This window comes from Tenrec ecaudatus, chromosome X (assembly GCF_050624435.1).
Source record: "Tenrec ecaudatus isolate mTenEca1 chromosome X, mTenEca1.hap1, whole genome shotgun sequence".
Classification (NCBI taxonomy): domain Eukaryota; kingdom Metazoa; phylum Chordata; class Mammalia; order Afrosoricida; family Tenrecidae; genus Tenrec; species Tenrec ecaudatus.
Window position 1 is genome coordinate 3620456 of NC_134548.1, and position 20642 is coordinate 3641097.

The 20642-nt window shown below is 42.9% G+C and overlaps 1 protein-coding gene and 1 long non-coding RNA gene across 2 annotated transcripts in view; one reads left to right on the plus strand and one right to left on the minus strand.

The window, feature by feature from the left end:
- LOC142434431 (odorant-binding protein-like) overlaps nucleotides 1–20642 on the plus strand; it is a 62770-nt gene that overhangs the window by 11242 nt on the left and 30886 nt on the right. The gene's annotated exons all lie outside the window — the stretch shown is intronic.
- Nucleotides 11533–14175, minus strand: LOC142433019 (uncharacterized). Its single transcript, XR_012781066.1, has 4 exons — nucleotides 14064–14175; nucleotides 13282–13383; nucleotides 13021–13084; nucleotides 11533–11713 (listed from the first exon to the last, which is right to left on the minus strand). It is a non-coding gene; the product is annotated as an uncharacterized LOC142433019 (long non-coding RNA).

Genomic DNA, 20642 nt, shown 5'->3' on the forward strand with positions numbered 1-20642 from the left:
AAATTGACACCACATTAGGTGACAACCACATGGATCATGGGAAATCACCACAGGTTCATGTTACTGGCAATATCCACCCCCTTCATGGAGTACGACATCCCTTGACCAAGAACATATTTATTTCTCTCTTGGAAGGGGTTCTCACACTTATGGTTTCCAACATCTAACTAAAGCTTCATTATGTTATGTTTTAAGTTTTTAATCAACTGCAGGCTATTCCATCTCTATGAATATGTCTCTTAATTCTTGAGAATATATATGCAGCAAAGAGATTGAGAGTGCTTTTATTTATTTGCCTTCTTTTCTCATTGTTCTTGGGAATGTACCCAGCCAGCAGACCATATGCCAATGTCACAGTGTCTGAATGACCCACTGAGGGACAGTGACGTTGGTCTTCAAGTTGTGGGGACATTCCCACTGTCCTCCCCTGAGCTGTTCCTCCGCATTTACACATCTTCCCAGCTTCCTCAATTCCTGGTATCCTCCTCCTACTTCACTGTGGCCAATGTTACTTCAAAATCGTTCATCCTACACCGGGAGGCTCTTGAAATATTTATGTAACAAAAATAATAAGAAACCAAACCAAGCATTCACTGCAGCGAGAGCAAAGTGAATTTTCAGTCCTACATATTTGGCGACTTGGAAGACAGTCCTCACTACAGAACAGCACTTCGGTCCCTCTGCTTAGAATTTCCCTTCTTCATCCTGACTTCTGCTTTAGCGGAAATGCTTGACCGTCTAGTTTGCAGCATTGGTCATTTGTTCTCCGGATGTTTGGCACAGAGTGGCTTGGTGTCCTTGGCTAACCCTTTAATTTACACTATGCACAGCAAAACAATGGAAATAATTTAAAAAAATATATAGCTCCCTAGTTCCACAAGTTGATTGTAGAAGAGAAAACCATGTGAGACATACATCTCAAAATTAAAAAGGGACAAACTCATCTATCTAGTCACTTTTGAGTCACCTTAGCCACGTACAACAGCAGAACTGTACCTTTGTGTTACTGAGTGTGTCAATCTTTATGCAAGAAGAAAACCAATGGGGTTCCTCATTCATAGCTAGCACCTAAAGCCAAACAGAATCAGAAATCAAAGGATATCAAATACATGCAACTAAAACTTTCTCCCTGGAGAGTTTTCCTCAATGGTTAGGGACATGCAGACCTGCTTGAGGGAAAACTAGGAAAGAACACCTTGAAGACAGCAAACACACTTAAACTGCAAGGAAGCTCATTTCCTGGTATGGAGTTGAACTGGAGAAAATACTTTCAGGAAATGTATGGAGGGAAGTTTCAGGGAGCTGAGAGATGCATCCAAGGAGGCAGACAGGACCATATGCATTTGTATCCTTAATGTTGAGTGACTGGAGAGTAGAACTGTGCCCCACTGAGTTTTCTTGGGTGCAATCTTGGAAGTAGATGCGACGGTGTGGGATTCCCTGGAGCCTAGAACCCTGAGTCAACATGATTGCCAATGAATTACACTCATCCACCTATTAAATCATACACTGCAAACATTCACATTTCCTTTTCGACAGATATCTTCAGGGTGTTCACCTGGGGGAGAATAAACATATCGGGACATGAAAAATGTCAGGAAAGACCATCTGGTCTCACAGATTGTCTACACGTCAATCTTTAGACAGGAGATGACTTCAGGACTTTGTTATTTTCTTCTCTCTCTCCTTGCTTCCCCTCCTTCCTCCTCCTCCTCCTCATTTTCTTCCTCCTCCTCTTCCCCTCCTACTAAACCTCTCTTTATCTCTTTCTTTGAATGTGGAGAGACATCCTGGGCTATGGTGATTCTTCATGGAGGCATACCAGACAAGGACCTTGTTATCTCCTTTTTAACCATATTGTTATCAGGTGCCCATGGGTCATTCCTGACACCTAGGGACCTGGGGCACAACAGAAGGAAACACTTCCCTGTCCTGCGCATCTCACAGTTCTTATTTCTCAGCCATTGTTGCAGCCACTGTGCCATTCCATCTCAGTGATGGCATTCCTTCTTTCTCGCTTCCCCTCCACTTTACCCAGCTTGCTGTCCTTCTCCAGGGACTGGTCTCTCCTGATCACATGTCCACAAGGTCTCACCTACCAATTACTGGAGCCCTTGTTTGACTAATGCTTTCAGTGCAGCTTCAACTTGCTCCTTAAAGTCCATCGGTTCCTAGGTCTACGTTCCCTTTGATAAAAGATGCATTTTGGTGGTGGGGGTGCAGTACCTATGTATTCTAAACATCTTTATTGTTTCCTGCACCATTTAGTATTTTGCATATAGAATTTGTCAATATTGCAAATCAATTCTTGAACTTTTTCTCAGTTCTTTCACTTTCATTTATGCTGAGCGTTTTCTTCCCTTTTGGTTTTCATCTTAGTCTTGCCCTTTCATTAGAATATTTTCCATTGTTTTTTCGAACTCTATTTGAAATGTTCTTTTTCACTCTCTGACTTCATCCTTTCCTCCATTTGTGTAGCTACTCCACTATTAAGAGCCACTTTCTGTGTCTCTACTGACATCCCTTCTGATATTTTCTTCCCTGTCTGTTTAATGACCTTTCGCTTTCTTCATGAATCATGGTCTTGTTGTCCTTCTACGGCTCAGCATACCTGCTGGTAATCGCTTCCACTGCAGCAAATCTCGTCTTGAGATGTACTTGATATTCAGGTGGGACAGAATTTAGGTCGTATTCTGGCTCTCCTGGATTCCATTGAATTCTCTTCAGCTCAGCCTGAAGTTGCACATAATTTAGGGTTTTGTCCACAATCAGCGCCTGGCCAGGTTTCAGCTGCTGATGCTGAGATTCTGCAATATCTCTTCCCACAGACGTCAGTCTGGTTTGTGTGCTATCTATTAGGAGAACTCCACGTGTATAGTGTTCAATCCTGTGGTAAAAAGAACATATTTGCGATAAACAAGCCATCAGGCTTCCAACATTCTATTATGGGATCTTTGTTTTAGCTCCGATCACCAGGTCCACATTTCCCAAATACTGTTCCTTCTTTGTTTTGAATGTTTGCATTCCAGTAACTCATAAATATCGATGCATCTTCATTGCATGTTTGATCAATTTCTGATTGATGATGTTGATAAAACTCTTCAACCTCTTCAGGAGCAGCCTTTTTGGTTGGTCCATAAATTTGAATAATAGTTGCCTTCATTAGATTTCCCTGAAGGTGAATGACTATAATCCCATCCAGACAGCACTATTTGTGAAGATTCATTTTGAAATGACCTTGATACTGACCATTTAAGGTCTACAAATTGATTTTCCCTTCCTTTTTCTGAGTAGTTTGGAGGAAGCAAACCTAAGTTTCCTTCTGCCTCGTGCTTGCAGAGCAAACTTGAGTTTCTCTAGTCAACCTGATCTCTGTTACAGTTGAAACTGACAAGGAAGTTAGGACCCTTGTTCATGGCAAAAATACAACATAAATAAAATAGGAGACCCTTGATACCCAAACAGTGTGACAAAGGGCAGGTTTAGCTGCTAACCAAGGAAACAGTTTCCCATACATAGCTTTCTCATGGCCTCACCCACATCACGTTACTTTCCATGTCTCATAGTAACATGTATGTAGTACAATGCTGACTCCTATCGACTTTAATCGGAAAGGGAAGAACTACATCCTGGAAAATATGAAACCATCCTGACACAAGGACTCCTAAGTGCCTCACAAGCCTGTGAAAGGTAGACATTGAATAAAGGAGGCCAAAGAAGAAGGGATGTATTTGAATAGTAGTTTTGTCAAAGAATATTACAAGTAACATTGATTGAGAAGAGGACACAGATCTGAGTTGGGAGTAGGGCCAGAGTGTACTCTAGTTAGAAGGATGGTGAGATCTTGTCTCATATACTCTGGACTTTTTGCCGGGAGGGACAAGTCCCTGGAGAAGGGCATCAGGCTTGGTGAAGTAGAGGGGCCGTGAAGGAGAGGAAGACCCCCGACAAGCGGAATCCTCACTGGCTGTAACAATGGGCTCAGGCACAGGAACAATGTGAGGAGGGTGCAGGAGGGCCCATGTTTGTTGTTCTGGTGCAGGGAGTTGCTATGGATTGTCACCTTCTCAATGTCATGTCCCAGGAACATTAGCTTGTGTCACCAGTGGTTATCACACCATCCCTGAAGCGCTGTATTCCGTTGTTGATCTAAATGGGGGAGGCTTTGGATGTGACTTATGTTTTTCTTTCTAAACCGTTTTGTTGGATGTGAATGCAGATATCATATCATTCCACAGTTTAATCACATCAGGCAGTATTGTACAATTAATACTACGGTCAGTTTTAAGACATTCTTTGTCTTCTGGAACTCCTTGACATCAGGTGCCTTTTACCAGCCCCATTCCTCCCCCTTCTGTACACCCCCCGACCCAGACACCTGTATCCTGCTTGCTTTCCCTGTAGTCCTCCAATGCTGGGTATCATATCATATACTGAACATCAGAGAAACACATAACACAAATTTAAGAGGGTCAGCCCCAATGACTCAACACATCTGTTGTGAACCCCAAAATGAACAAAGAAATATTGTAAATGAAAAAAACTAGTTAGTCCCAGTTGGATCATAGTGGGGAAAAACTGACAAGGTTTTAGCCATGCCAGTCAGGCTTATCCTTTGCATTACCTGTACTCATCTTCCCAAAGCACTCTGTTTGGTAACCAGGATCTTCACATCCCTCTGTTCTGGATCATGAGAAATCACTGGAGCTTCATCTCAATGGCATTGCCCACCCCCTTCCTGAGTTAGGACATCGCTGACATAAGTCACAAAACGTTTTCTTCCTGCACGGGAAGGGGTGACTGCACTGAGCGCTTACAACATCTAACTACAGCTTAATATTATATATTAGATATTTTTATCAAGAGCATGCTACCTCTTCCACCCTCCTGTGATTATGTCTCTTATTTCTGGAGGGTCTTTATGCATCAAAGAGATTGTGGGTGCCTATATTCTTTTTACTTGGTTTCCAACAGCTAACTAAATCCTAATTTTACTATAATTTAAGTATTTTCGATTAACAGCAAGCTACCTCTTTCATGCTTCTGTAGTAATGTCTCTTAATTCTTTGGAATATGTATGCATCAAGACCTTGAGTGTGCTTTTATGAACTTTTTGTCTGTTCAGATTGTTCTTGAGAATGTACCCAGTAGATCATATGCCAACCGCACAAATTTATAACCCACTGAGGGACAATGACACTGTTCTTCAACTTGTGGAGCCAGGCTCACTCTCCTCCCTTGAGCTGTTCCTCCCCCATTGGTACCCCCTCACGGCCTCCTCAGTTCCTGGTGTCCTCCTAGTTCACTGTGACCCATGTTACCTCAAAAGCATTCGGCCTACACCAGGAGGCTCTTGAAAAATTTCTATAATTTAATTAATAGAATAAGAAACCAAACCAAGGTTTTCAGTGGAGAGAGCAAAGTGATTTTACTAGCTATCGAACACTACACATTTGGTGGCTTGGATGACAATCCTCACAAGGCAACAGCACTTTGCCCCTCTGCTTAGAATTTCTTCTTCCTTCTATGTTTTGCTGAATGCTTGACCATCTAGAATGTGTCATTGGTTATTTGGTCTCTGTCTCTTTAGAAAAGAGTGACGTGGCATCCTTGACTAACCCCTTAAATTTAAACTGTGCACAAAAACCAATAGAATCATTGAGAAGAAACACAACTCCTTAGTTCCACAAGTTTTTTGTAGAAGATAGAAACATATTGAACCAATCGCTTGACCAAAGACCTACATCTGAAATAAGGGGCAAATTAATTGCAGCTATCTAGCCAGTTCTGACTCATAGCCCCGTACGACAGCAGAACTGTCCATTTGGGTTTCTGAGTGTGTCAGTCTTTATGGAAGAAGAAAACCAACAGGTTCCTCATTCATAGTTCGACTTAAACATAGAATAAAAATTCAAAGGTTATAAAATACACGCAACAGAAACTTGCTCCCTGGAGAGCTTTCCTAGTTGGCTAGGGAATTGTAGACCTACTTGACAGAAAACTGGGAAAGAACGTCTTAAGTAAAGGGAACACAGTTGACGTCAAACATTTCCTGGTATTCAGGTTGACTTGAGTAAATACCTTCAGGACATTATGGAGGGAAGCTTCAGGGAGCTGAGAGGCACATCTGAGGACGCAGACAGGACCATACATGTTTGTATCCTAATGATGAATGATTGGAGAGTAGAACTGTGCCCCCATTGAGTTTTCGTGGTGAAATCTTGATAGTAGATGTGAGGGTGTGGGATTCCATGGAGCCTAGTTCCATGAGTCAACAAGATGGCCATATGAATTACACTCATCTGTGCATTAAAACATAACTGCAAACACTGATGTTCCCTTTGAGACAAATATCTTCAGGGTGTTTACCTAATCGGGGATACACATAAGATATGAATAATGTCTCGGGAGACCATCTGGTCTCCAAGTCGTGTAAATTCCTCTGAATCTTTAGACAAGGAGTGAATTTAGGTCTCTGTTTCCAGCTCTCTCCCTGACTACCTTCTTTTACCTTTCTCTCCCTCTACCCCTTGCCTCCTTTTCCTCTTCCCCTCCTCCTGCACCTCTCTTTAACTGTCTCTTGCTCACAATATGGAGAGAATTACCAGGCTATTGTGAGTCTCACTGGAAGCATAGCAGACAATGGACCTTGTTATCTCCTTTATAAACATGTTTTTTTCAGGTGTCATTGGGTCAGTTGGGACTCCTAGGGAGCTGATGCACAACAGAGGGTAATACTTCCCAGTCCTGCCCTGTCAGACACTTGTTCTTATTCCTGAGCCATTGTTGCAGCCACTGTGTCATTCCATTTCATCAAGGGCCTTCCTCCTTTTTCGCTTCCCCTGCATGTCACCTAGCATGATGTCCTTCTCCAGGGACTGGTCTCTCCTGATCACTGATCACTACTCTGCAATGTCTCGCCTCCAGGGAGCAGTATGTCTGCTCTTCTTCCGAGATAGATTTCTTTGTTATTTCCACAGTCTTTGGTGCTTCAGTATTGTTGATCAATACCATTATCTAATGTATTATCTCCTTTTCCTTTGGTCTTCCTTATTCAATATCCAACTTATACATGTATTTAAGGTGACTGAAAATACTACGTCTTGTGCTGTAAGGCTGACAATCTACTTTTGACAATTCACTGCCTTAACAATTCCACAGTTACCTTGTGTGCCGCACACCTAGTGTCACACCTGAATCAGACTTGATTCAAAGGCCACGTGAGCAGCAGCAAAGTGTGAAAAGTTGTTTGGTTGTATTTTGAAGACAATGACAATGGTTCTGTAACGTCATCCCAAATGTGTCTTCCTCAGGTGTGTTTGACTCATAAGAACACCATAGTTCTGACTAGACCTTCATTTTTCTTAGGAATGAAGCGATTCAGAGGAGAGGAATTGCATTTTTTATCAAAAGCATCTTTTGATTTCCAGGTGTTTTTCTTTGGTTCTTAAAGTAAATTATTATCATGGAAGAACAGGCAATACGTAAGCATAAGTTATTCTTGAGAAATATAATATTTATAAGCACTGATGGCTAATTTTTAAAAATCATTTTATCACAGTCCATACATACATCCACTGTGTCAAGCACATTTGTATATTTGTTGCCATCATCATTCTCAAGATGTTTGCTTCCTACTTGAACCTTTGTTATTAGCTGCTCATTTCCCCCTCTCTACCCGTAACCCCCTCCTTCATGAACCCTTGATATTTTATAAATTATTATTGTTTGGCATATCTTGCCCTGTCTGGTGTCTTCCTTTACCCACTTTTCTATTGTCCACCCCCATGGCGGAGGTTATATGTATGTGGATCCTTGCAATCTGTTCCCCTTCACATGACTCCTTTTTCAGTGAGTTTTCTATTGTGATTTAGGTGAGGGGCGGTTTTCATTTTCGACCATCCGCTCTGCATATTAACAGTTTAAACCATCAGTCCACTCTGATGCTACCACCCTCGCCATTGTCTCTTCTCCCTCTTAGGTGCCTCTATTCACTCTTTCACCCCATCAGTCTCTGTCATCCTCCTGTGCATTGCTTCATCTTTCCCTTCCTGTCCCTGGAAACCTCTACAGCCTGTTTTCTTTGGATTGACAGTCTCTGTCTTGGGTGTTATCATTATACTACTGGTCTCATATATTATCTTTCTCTTTTTGACTGACTGTCATCACTCAGCCCGTTATTCTTCTGGTCCATTCAAACCATTAGGTACTTCTTTTCCGCGATGAATAATATTTTATTGTGTGCATGCACCAGAGGTTTTCTTTTTTAATCATTCTGCTGATGGACATTTGACCTGTCGCATCGTTTTGCTTAGGGAACGGTGCTGAAGTGATCATGGGAGTGCATACTGTGTGTCCCTGTGGTCACTCTTAGTGCTTTAAGGTGTACACGCAGCGGAGCTTTTGCTGGTTCCTAACACTTTCTGTTCTCCATTATTTGAGGTGACACTTTCCAGAGTGGCAGAACATCTTTACAGCATGCATAAGACTCCCACGGGCATAGGTAAGAGTTCCAAGCTCATCCTGCAGTCCCAGCATTTATTGCTCCCGTGGTTTATAATCAGGTTGTCGTTGTTGGTGCAAGGTGACATCTCATCTGTGCTTGGATTTGCATCTCCCAGATGGTGAATGATTGTGATCATTTTGAATGTTTGTGAACATTTTGCTAGCCATTCGGTGAGATTTTTTGTGAATTTTCCGTTCCTGTCCTTTGCCCACTTTGTAATTGGATTTTTTTTTTCTGATTGAGGTGTTTTAGAGTTCCATAGCTTTAGAGATTAGTTTCTTGTTTGTTGTGCTGTTGTTAAGATTATTTCTAAGTCCATGGACTCTCCATGTCATGTGCTGGTGAGGTGCTGGCATGCACTTCAGTTTCATAGTTTTAGGAAATCTGTTTCAACTGTTTTGTCTTCTGTGTGTACTTCATGCTTAACAACTGACAGTATGACTGTGTCTGGCAACAGGCTTAAGTGTGTTAAATGCTCAATAGATAGTCACAAATCACTTGCAAATACACGTTAGTCTCTTTAGGGATTAAACCAACAATTTCCAAACCATCACTCTCTCTTTCTTGTTTAAAGAGTAGAGGAGGTGTCCACCCTCATGGACACATCTGCTCTGTCCCTGTGCGTTGGAATGACTAGAAGACAATGGGTGTAACGTTCAGGGTTTGAGTGAGGCCTCAGATGTGGCCTCATCATTGATCACTACTGACCCTGTACTACATAGTAACACATTCGCCATGTTATTTCAAACATAACAGTTGTATAATAGCCGAGAGGGAATCTGATTACAATGAGTAAATTCATAGGCTGCTCTCTTGTCACCCATGAATATTTGGTGAAGAATTTTTGTCACCCTGTGATGAACACAATGCTCTCCTGAGATTTGGGACACAGATATGTGTCTGTACAGCCTCATGTCCATGCAGTAAATATTTAACCATGATGGCTCAGGCATATATTAAACTAGTTCTCCCTGGGAGTAAAGCCATGATCCTTGAAATGATCTCAGTGGTAGGATGCTGGGTCATGTAGTTTATCATCTGTTGTTCATGGATTTTTCGTTCGTTTGGTAACATGGGAGTGTCGCGTGTGAGGGTTCCTAAGTGCACACGTATTTGTTTTACAATGATGTGTGTAGTGTTAGGTTTGACATGTACATCTGTGATTCATCTTGAGTTGGCTTTGTATGCGGCATGAGACGTGGATTCTGTGTCCTATTTCTGCAAATCGATATCCAGTTTGGAAAGCACCATGTGTTAGAGAAATGTTCTCTTCCTAATGTCATGGTTTCCAGGCCTTGGGCGATTCTGAGCTGTGTACAACAGGATGGAGTTACTGATGAGAACTCAATTCTCTTCCATCGCTCTGTGTGTCTGTTATTATTCCATTGTCTGTGTAGAATGATTCGGACATTTTAGATTGTCTACTTCGTTCTACTGTGTTAGTGTTTTTGTAGCCAGGGTCTCTTTACTTTCCATCTGAAGTTGATGGTTCATTATTTCCCATCTCTTTAAAATAAGAGTCGGATTGCCTTGTATCTAGAAGTCTATTTGAATACCGTTAATATTTTCCTATTTCCTTCCAGTAGTTTGGTCAACTTATGACTGTCATCTGTATATACATGCTTTAACATATATGGTATACATCATGTTAAGTATATTATCAATCGATTATTATCGATTAATTAAATACCGGTTAATTACATGACATTATTAATTACATATATTATGTATTCTTTAAATCTCCCAAGAGATTTAGGTCTGGAGTCCTAGTGCGTTAGTGCTAACTGTATGGTCAGCAGTTGGTAATCACCAGCTACTCCACGGCCAAAGATGAAGTTTTTTTCTTCAGTAAAATATAACCATCTCAGAAGCCCTCAGCAGGCCTTTCAGCCTGCCCTGTAGAATCACCGTAAGTCAGAATCAATTAAATGATAGTGATTTTCATTCAATTTTAAGATTAGGTTCTACGCACTTCATCTTTGTGTAGCTACGATAAATGGTATCCCAGTCCTGAAATTCGTTCCCCCAGCATCCTCTTCTGGTAGAGAGTAGGTTTGGGAAACTTCGTAGATGGAAGAGTCAAGTGTGTCCCTTCCAACAATTTGACAATGATCATTTACAAACAAATGAAATCACTATTATGTGAATAATACCCGTTGATGTCTTTCAGTTGTAATTCACAGCCACACGCAGGGTTCAAAGGTCCCCACGTGGCTCTCCAGGTGCTCACTGCAGACCTGTGGTGTCAGGAGTCCAACTGTTTTTTGAAGGTTGACTCTGTGTCCTCTGGTTTGCTGGATCCTTCTATTGGTTTCATTGGCGTTCCTGTTGAGTCATTGACAAGGTTCAATGTCTAGGAGCATATCACTTGCAAACATAATGTAGTCTTTTTAGGGATGAAATCAGCAATTTCCAAACAAACACTTCTCTTCCTCATGTAATGATTGGATGCGTTTCCCACCCTCATGGACACGTCATCTCTGTCCCAGGGTGTTCCTGTGAGTCAGAATTAGCTAGAAGGCAATGGGTGTGGAGTTCTGGTTTGGACTGAGGCCTGTGATGTTGTCTCATCATTGTTCCCTACTGATCCTGTACTAGACGATCACAGACTCCCGTGTTATTTCATACATGAGAGCTGTAAGAACAGAGAGGGAATCTGATTACAGTGAGAACTGTCGTAGGCTGCTCTCTAATCGACTCTGATCAGTTGGCCAGGTGTTTAACACCCCGTGATGAATATGTTACTCTATTGAGATTTAGGAGGCAGGTGTGTACAACCTCACATCTGTACAGTAAATATTTCCCAAGGCTGGTTTAGACCCTTCAGGCCATTGAGCTGGCTGGTTCTCTGAATTCTTTCTCCATCTCAATCCAACCTTGTCTCCCATGGGCCACTCCTTACACCAGTTACATACATGCCTGCCTAGAGAATTCTATTGAAAGTGAATATCTACTGAGCCTCAAGTTGAATCCCTTCTCTGCAAGGACAAACAAGAACCCTGTACACAGTAAATAATTTTGTTTGAACAATTTAATGATCTAGATAAACCGCACATAGAGGAGGGGACACTGAGAAAGATTAGGTGAGGGAGGGAACCTGTCTTCTCTGAGAAGAACATGAGCTGCAGAGAAACGCAGAGGGAGCTCTTCCTACTAATGATTCTGATTCCACGAGGAAGCTGTGTCTGTGACTGTCCATCCAGGTACCTTGTGGGGGGGGGGGGGGGGAGAAAAACCAGGACATGGTGTTGAGTCATGCTGATCTTAAAAGAGTCTCAAGAGTAGTCAGGTGTCTAGAGTTGAGTATCTGTCAGGTAGAAGAGTTTGATACTTTCTTACTTGGAAATTAATAAAGTCTGTCTCTAAGACAGGTGAATGTCCACATGGAATGATTCCAAGGCTGTGGAGATGGTAGAAGCAGGGATTTCATGATTCCAGAAGTCTTGGCCTTGGGAATGAACTTAACTCCCTGACCTAAAACATCATGACCTGAAAAACTATGTTTATGCTTTGTTCTGTTTTTTTTTTTAAGGGAAACAAAATAGAAGAAGAGATCCTGGTAGTACATGGATACGTTGTCTTCTGGGAACTAAAGTGTCAGCTACTTGAACCAACCAGTCCCTCGGTAAGAGAGATGGGACACTTAGCTTATGTAAGTAGACAAAGAGGTTCTCTGGCATTTTTACGTATATTTTGCGGGGTCCGTAGGTTTGTAATAGAATTCACAGCAACAAGTTATAGGCAGAAAGTGGAGTCGAGGTGGGGTGAGTCATTTTGAACTCAGTGCAAGACTCAGGATTCACACACACCAGCTGTTTCGAGGTCAAAAAGAGACTGTCTGTTGCCCTGAAGATTTACCCTGTGGAAACCCGCTCTAGGGCTGCTGTGATGTGTTCTACAGACGGATCATTTTCTGGGGAAGGACTTCCTGCCTGACAAAGTAGAGGGTCAGAATAAAAGAGGACCGTGCACCAGAAAGACTGACAAAGTAGCTGCAACGATGGGCTCAGACTTTAAAAAATGCAATCGTGAGGACGGTACAGAACTGGTCAGTGTGTCCTTGTGCTGTGCATTGTGTCACGGTGAGTCAGGGACAACGTGGTGGCATCTATCCACAACAATAACAAGATTCCGGATTGAATCGATGGCAGGGGGACCATCAATGAGGAAATGTCATCTGGGTGCATACTTTTGGAGAATCAAGAATCAAGCAGTTCCTGAAGAACGATTACCAAACCCCAGACCATAACCTCTGTCATTCAATTGGTGCTGACTCCTCCAGGAACCTACAGGCCAGACTGGAGCCTCCACTGTGGGTCTCTGAGGCTGGAACTCTGTGGGAGCAGCAACCTCCCCTTCCTCCCATGGAGCAGGACATGGTTGCCAAGTGCTAATCTTCTGCCTAGCATCCCGACCCTTACCCACCTCTGCACCTACAGCCCATGTGAAATCCCTGTGGGAGATCCTTACCTGGATGGGAAGGGCAGAAAAGGACACTGGTCATGGTAACTTACCCTCAAAATGTCTGTGTTATAGGAAGGGTTCCTGGCAACTTTGGAAAATTCTTAGGACAATTGTCTTGAGAAAAAGAACAAAAAAGACAAGGGGAAAAGGTCAGCACCCGACACTAATGACACTGAGGATTCTGTGTAAACACTCTAGCTCATAGCAAATGATTTACAAAGAGAGGATGTAAGTGAGATTGATGTGTTACCTGAAATTGTGCATACCTGCCAGGTCAATTAGAAACGCAGGGCAAAGTGTGGCTGAGTTACCTCGTTTGATGACATGGATTAGGTTTTCCTCAGGAATCTGCTCTTCTTTGAGAACATCCAAGAAGTTGTCAAAGTCTTCCTGGGGCACAGAAGTGCTTCTTGCTGAAAATCGGCATATAAAGAGTGGGAAGTTTCCATGAGACATTGTGACTATACAGATGAGGCAGGCTTTCGGGGGCTACAGTAAAACACCACCTTTGGCGTGTCCACATAATCCATGGATCATGTAAATGGTTAAGGTGCTATGTCCATCTGGCTGCTGGGAGTAGGAATCGACCTCATGACAATGGCAGTGGGTCTGCTTTTGGTGGTTGTTGTGGATGTTGGCTGGGGACGCCTTGGGAGCATGGCTTGACTTTCTGCTGCTGAAAGGTCATGCATTCTGAAACATCCTAAGGGTCACAGTTCTCCCTGGCCCTCACGAGGGGACCTGGGGCTGCAGTTGACTCCATGGGAATTGGAATGCTTTTTGAATCAAAGGTGAGCAAATGGACAATCCACGTGGATGCCATCAGGACCGTTGGTGGTTCAGTGCTCCCAGAGGGGTCCTGGCACAGAGGCCTGGTGATCAACTTCCAAAACACCATCCTCTGAAAACCACCCTAAGGTCAGTGGAAGTGGAACACACGGATTGATCTCCACGAGTTGGCAAGGAGGTTGGAAACTCAAGTGGGGTCCTTATGCATGAACGACCATGTGATATCGCACCCTGCCCGTTGTGACTAGAATCCCTGATCGGGGAGATGTTGATTCCTCCTTTCAGGGGTGGAGCTGATTCTTACCCAGAAGTTCTGCCGTTTTGGTAAATCCTCCAAATTTATCTACCCTCTTGTCCAGTACTATGAAAATTTTTCTCAGGATATGAATAAATTTCACACTATTGTTGAATGGACCTGGGAAGAAAATAAATAATGAGCAAGAAATATGCCTATATTGTTTCTGGCATTGCTAGGACTAAGCACGCAAAGGGACGGTCTCTACAAGCCTACGGGGATTCCCACCGTTTGTCACAGAGTTGTGATGAAGAATCAGAATCAACTTAGTGAAGCCGAACTACCACCACCACATTGAGGACGGGACTTGAAAAGACAGTGAAAAAAAATGAAATCGAAATCTCATGGACTTTTCCTCTGCCCACTTTTAAAAGCCGTCTCATGTACATTTATTGATAAGCACATCAGTGTCTGAGAAGCCAAGATGGTGATGCTAAGTGAGCTTTGTTCTCTGAATGGCAAGGTTGGTGGTTCTAGCCACTCAGGCACTCATGAGAAGAATGAGGCTGTCTGCTCTTAGAAAGATTTACAAAGACTCTGACATCTTATACAGGGTCACTATGAGTCAGAGATGACTCAATGGCAGTAGGTTGGTTTCCTGTTGATGGGCTGATCTGTAGAGTGATACACAGTGGCTGTTGAAGATTTCAGTGAGAGCTTATATAAGAGATAACGGTTACACAGAGGAGATAAAATTGATTTGTAAAGCAACCACTGGGGCACATAATTTCATTGTTCGCTTATTTCCATTTCACAGAGCTGCTACTCAACTTTCATCAAAGATTTAGAGTCTGAGCCATTGAAAATGCATAATGTTCTTCATGACCATTAAAACATTAAGCAAAAATAATCAAACAATCAGACAAAATGAGGGGAAGAAATCTCAACCAACACCTGATTTTTAACGATATCTGACTTGGAGAAAGGGCGATGGAGAATGACATAGATTCCATGTCTTATGGGAATCAACTTATACCTTAAATGATTGGCTGGGATTGCTTTAAAAATCTCTGCTCTTGACAAGATGGCCTTCGTATCGATACTCAAACTGGATCCATCAGACTGTAGTCTTTTAGGTTATTTTTAAAGGGCACAGAACCTTGCCATCTGCCCATGACTGACATGAAATATTCTAAGCATTTGTTTTTAGTTTCTCCTGGTTATATTCAAAGTTTCAAGGGGCTTTTAATGTAATATCATTTATCTCCTTGCGTAACAAATTAAAATGCTTGGAAAATTCAGCGGATTCTACTTGGTTTTACCTCTGATGGTTAGCAGAAGCAAAATTTGTATCTCCAGATTCCATGTGAGAAAGTTTGGCCCTCAATTGAATCTCAACAAGCGCCTATCCCAGAGAACACTCTGGTACTTACCAATATTAACAAATTCATTGCTTCCTTTTCTCGATACATATTCATAATAGGGAAGGCATAGTTCTTTAAAGCTAGAACAGAAAAAAATTTTTCAATTGAATTGGTAAATGTAATAAAATCATTCAATACATAACTGGATGACTAGGATTTCATGTCTGGCCTTGCATGCATCAACAATGTCCGCATAGCCCCCTTGTCTACAAAACAGCATGTGTACACTTTACTCGAGGCACTTTCCAAAGACCTTCCATTTGGAATATAATGCAACTGGTGAAATGCAGTAAGACTGAGTGAAATCAAACAAGGTGCGACTCTGCGGGCCTGTTCATCATGTGACAACTGTAGAACCGCGGAGTCACACCCTGATCACAGTCACCAGTGACTCCAAGGATGGGTGTTTGTCAGGACGATTACCACCTTCCTCTCTTAGCTACAGACACACTGATGCGTGTTCAGTGCGATGTTGCTTACAGGGGCCAGACATTTGTCACCACTGAAATGTGAATCTCGGACAATTATTCTCGTGGGAAGAAAATTGAATCTCAGTAAAGTTGCTTGAAAGCATGTGTCCACATGTACGGAGGAGTTAAAAACAGTAGGAAGCATGCATTCTCAACATGATAAGGAAAATGATACCCTGTTCATTTTTTTTCTAATTTAAGCAAAAGGAATTGCTGGCAACATATGATTATTCTACTGGAAGGTTATATGACTCTCGGCTAGATGTGGAACCATAGGCACCTTACCCATTGTCCCAGCGCCTTTGTTCATGATGTTTTCAATGCTGGTTTCCTTTCATCATTCAAAATCTGTGTGTGTGTGTGTGTGTGTGTGTGTGTGTGTGTGTGCATGCGCGCGCGCACGCTTGGATGCACGCGTGATTCACACAAAGAGAAAGAGATACAGAGAAAGATAAAGACAAAGTTCTGCACTCAAATATTTCAGGAGTTAATGTCAAATTGAAAACCTAGCTCGTTACATACCCCAACCCAAGTCCAAAATCTTTTCTCTTTAGATCTCTTTTCTATGTCAGATTTAAGAACTCGTTATTGTTTACTTACAGAATTTCAAAAACTGTCTGTTATTTGGTATTTGAATGCATCCTGTGCCCAAGAGTTCCCAGAAGGTGCATGATCAGAAGGAAGCACAGAATGTAGCCGACTGCCAACTTCCATTGGCACCTGTTGGTGGTCTGGAGATGCTGAGTTCAAACCATATCCACAGCAGAAAATCCTCTTCAGCGTTATCGCTTCCTCCTCCTTTCTGAGAACTCTGACCTTATGATGCCATCACCCTGCTTCCTGTCTACAGCGCCCTGGAACACCCTTCCCCCCACTTCTTGAACACTGAAGTGTTAAAGTATTTCTTTTTAAAATACCTGAGTAATTCAGAACACAATCCTTCTTTCCCCTCTTCTTGCTCCCTAACTTGAAAACTCATTTCCCCTTCAAATGCATTCCACACCTGTGCTATCCCAGGTTTAATTCACTCATTCTTACCAGACTGCCACAATCCCCAAACATCACTGCCCTCTCTGCCCCTCATCTTAACTTTCCTTTAGAAACCCCAACCATATTCCAACATGTTTCTGAATCTGAACGAGGATTCCAAAGGAGCCAAAAATATTTCTACTTATTTCTTCCTGACTTGAGTTTTTACCAAAAGTGTGCAAAATACCAATCACATTATCAGTTACCCTCTGGGAAATGAAAGCGTTTCCACAGTGTGTTTATGTGATTTTACGTCAACATGGACATGTGACATCCAAGGTGGAATTCCTGCTATGAAGCAGGTCACAGCCGGATGATGCTTCCTTGGAGGTGTGGCTCTCTATTACTTTTTAATTTAAGGCACGCACTGTAGCATTCCATAGTTCTACCATGTCAATCAGATTTGGACAATTGGTCCCACGATCCATATCCAAACACTCTTTGTCTACATGGACTACAAGATTTCATCTTCCTTTCTCCTGACCACCACCAGTACTGTAAACTCCTCCTCCCCAAACCAAAATTCTATTTGCTGTCTCTCTATGTACACCAATCCTGGGTTTCATATACCAGACTTTGGCTCCTAAATCTCCACCTCTAGAGACTGTTCAAAGGCCACCACCCAGAGCCCTGAGATTTCTCTCCAACCAAGGAAGGTGGATTCTCTCTTGGTAACCAGGTTGCTGTATTCATTTTCATTCCATGAAATGTTTACTTACTTGATATAGAATCCTAATCTGATGAGTCCATCTAGCGGGAGACGCACAAACTCACGGATGAAAACACTGGAATCTCCACCGTCCTTTGTCTTGTTTGGGTTGGTGGAGGCAATGTAGAGTGGTTTATAATTTTCTCTGATCTAAAAGTAACATTCGTGAGAAATATTGGCACGGGACTGTCTTTTTCTTGAACGTCTTCAAGAAGAATGCCACACAGTTGCATAAGAACAAAAGTGCATGTGTTTAAGATAAAAAGCATTTAACAACAATAACATCAAACACAATGGCAAGATAGGAAATGTAAGTGAGAAATCCCTGCAGGAGATTACACAGTGACATCATCTACTATTTCCACCTGACATCCAGTGTGTATTTCTAGGGCAAGTACAGAGGGAGACAGGTAGAAATGCAGCATGCCCTTGATGTTGTTTGTGGTTCCAACTCACATCCACTGTGTTATTTCATGTGAAGTACAGAGGGAGAAAGTGGAAACACAGCATGTTGCTGATGGTGTCCGTGTTTCAGCACTCCATTCAAACCAGAGAGTTGCCGGACAGACTCTGCCCAGAAGAGACCCCACCAGAAAGTTCCAGTTACCTGCTTCTGAAAAACCAGCCACGCAAAATCATATGGAGCATATTTCTGCCAAGCAAGGCATCAAGGTGTCCTGCATCAGCATTCTCTCGTGGGGCTTGGTCATAGAAACTTATCATTACCCAATAAATCAAAAGACTGTGCTTTGGGGACTTACAGGTGTAGACCCAGGTGCACACATTTGGAAACACCAATACAATCCCTCAAAGCTACATGCACATGCATAAAAGAAGACCCCTCTGTGCTGGGATTTCCTCATTACCACTGAGAGTTTTTCTTTAGGCAGAGTGTCCAGGGCAGCGCAGGTGAGGGCGAGTCCCAGCATCAGGAGTAGAGTCTTCATCTTGCTGTGTTGTTCACTTGCCTTCTGAAGAGCCAGTAGAAGGTAACCTGCTGTAGAGGTTGTGTATTCTTCCCTCCTATTATGCCTCCTGTATTTCCATGTGACTCTTTATCATGGGGTTCCCGAAGACATCTTCGCGAAACAGCAATCGTAAACATCCTGGTTGGCAATTCTTTAAGGACATGTAGACTGTTTGCAGTTCATTTTTTCCACTCTATTTCTCTAACAAAACAAAACAAAAACCCTTTTAGCACAAGATCTGTTCCCCCAGGTTTCTTGTGAAAGAGCAGCAATGTCTGCTCCGTGAATCCTGAGAGAGATCGAGTGTTGGAAGTGCCGACTCTGAGGAGGAAAACCCTGGTCTTTGGGGTCACTTTTGCCTCAAAGCCAGTGAGGGACTTGCTGGTGGTCATCGTCTTGGCATCCCTCTGTGGGACCTGGAGTGTTGTCTGTGTTTCTGACCTCTGGTGGGAAGGAGATACTGCACTTGTCACTGTCTTCTCAGTGTCTCCTCTGAGCCATTCATGCAGATCCAGAGATGTCTTCCCTGTGTAAAGCTCCTACAACATGGCTTCATATGGAGATATGAGTCCCTTGTGTTTCTTTGGCTTCCAGACAAGAGTTAATCAGCCACTGGAATAAGTTATTACCTTTGGTCCCGTGACCATGGCCCACAATCCATTGTCATACAGATGTTGTTTGGGGCTGTCAGTCGGTTCCGACCCACAGTGATTCTGTGTGTAACAGAAGGCATCAGCACTAGCCCTGTGCCATTCACACGGCTAGTTCTTCATGTTAGTCCAGAGTTTCAGGCATTGTGTCATTCCATCTTATGGGTTCTCCACCTTCCTAATGCTGTGACTCTTTGATACATTGCCTCATGGTGGGGAGCCCCCCCCCAATCCTAAAGTTATTTTCATTGCTACTCTATCCCTGTCATTTTGCACCTGTGATGAATCAGGCATGACCCCTGTAAAAGGCTCGTTTGACCCACAGAGGGCTCTCGGTCCACAGGCTCAGAACCGCTGCTCTAAGGAAACAGGTCCCCTTCTCCATGGGACTTCATTAGTCTCCACTCACGCCTTCTGCGGTGTCTGTAGATTTACAGACGACGAAAGAAACTGAGCTCCTGGATCAACACAGACCCGCATCCCTGCACTCCCACTTACCCCTCAGAGGATGCACGCCAGAAACTGTAGGGGAGGTAGATGGTAGTGCGTATAAGGTATGAAAATAATAATAACTTTTAATTTATTCATGGGTCACAAGGGTGGTGGAAGGTGGAGGAAAAGCGGAGCGGTCACCAAGGTCTCAATAGAACATAAATGTCCAAGGATGTAAAAATGTGATCAATAAAATTGATGTGTGGATTGTTGCCAGAGGTGTAAGATCTCATAGTAAAATGTTTTAAAATATGTAAATAAATGCAAATATAAAGTTACACAGTTGGAGCTCTCAGGTACATTACTCTTGCCTTACAGTGCAGAGAAAGGGTAGGTTATGACCCCCAACAAATGCCCACTTGCAATCCAGTTATGGAGACATGTCTGTCTGTCCTCTAATGGATGACCTCCAGGAGACAAATTTACATCAGGCTGGAGAATGAATTGACAGATGTGTTAAGGAGAGAGGACGTGAGGTGTCTAAATCATCATGGGGGGCCATTCTGTTCAGGGATGAGGCTGTGCGATCAGGTGTCTGCCCCCAAATCCATTTAGAAGAACTGCCTTCCTGAGCATGTGCAGGGCATGAGAGAAGAGCTGTGTACGACCCCACAGAGTGTCGTAAGTAACCATCCTGCTGTCATGCCACCCTCGCTCGAGGAACCCAGAAATGGTGTGGGAGAATGGATAATCCTGTACCGTGGGGTCAGCACCAATCGATGAGGACACAATCTCTGAGACCTGAACTGAAGCCAAAAAACTCAAAACTCACTCAGCCCTGTGTCTTGTGGAGTCCAAGTCGGAAGGGCACAGCAGGACAGGGAACTGTCCGCAGAGTCCCAGGGTTGTCAGTCTTTACGAAAGGAGATGTCATGGTCTTTCTCTCCCAGGGGGTTGTCCCCTGGG